This window comes from Opisthocomus hoazin, unplaced genomic scaffold (assembly GCF_030867145.1).
Source record: "Opisthocomus hoazin isolate bOpiHoa1 unplaced genomic scaffold, bOpiHoa1.hap1 HAP1_SCAFFOLD_124, whole genome shotgun sequence".
NCBI lineage: Eukaryota > Metazoa > Chordata > Aves > Opisthocomiformes > Opisthocomidae > Opisthocomus > Opisthocomus hoazin.
In genome coordinates, this window is record NW_027448734.1 from 4,200 (window position 1) to 5,000 (window position 801).

The following is an 801-nucleotide window of genomic DNA, read 5'->3' on the forward strand; positions in this document are numbered from 1 at the left end:
GGGCTTCTGCTGTCGACGCTGCCCGCTCGCTCGCTCGCACGCAGGGCCCCGCGCCTGTGCTGCCCAGCCCTGCCCGAGGTTCGGGGTTCGGGGGCCGGCGCGTGCGGCCGTCGCTGTCCCAGGAACCGTGGCCGTGGGGCCTCCGCTTCTCCTCCGTTCCCCTTCCCTTTCCTGATCGATGAGGCTTTTCGGGTGGCGTCGGAGAGGGCCCCCGGCGGGCCGGGTCTTCCGTACTCCCCGTCATAGGGAGCCACGGCGGGGCTCCGGTGTTCGGGCCGGGCGGTCTCCTTTCCAATGTCGCTTCCCGTCTCGTGCGAGGTGTTGTCCCCTTCCCTCCGAGCGGCGCGGACCGTGACGAGCAAAGAGACGGCGGTGGTGGAAGCGGCGGGGCGCGTGCCTCCCCGTGTCACCCCGCACCCCCCCCCATCCCGCTACCTGCTCGGTTGGGGTTCCTCGGGCTTCTTTACCGAACCGGGCTGTGTGACGGCCGCGCGGCCCCGCGAGCCCTCAGGTGTCCTAAAGCACGCCAGGCGCCGGTGTGGGCCTCGGGCCGGGTTACCCGTGGGTGCCGGCCGCAAGCAGCGCCGGGCGGTGGGGCGGACGAACCGAGACGATCGGGGCCAGGCAAAAAGCGAAAGACACGGACCGAAACCACGAGCCTTGTGTGGGCCGCATCCGCGTGGGTGCGCCCCGAGAGCGGCCCGCGAGGTCGGGGCGTCCCCCCGCCTCTTCCGCCGCAGCCGTCGCTGCGGCGTTCTGGTTTCTCGGTTGCCGCACCGCCGCCCGCTGCGGAGCGAGCCG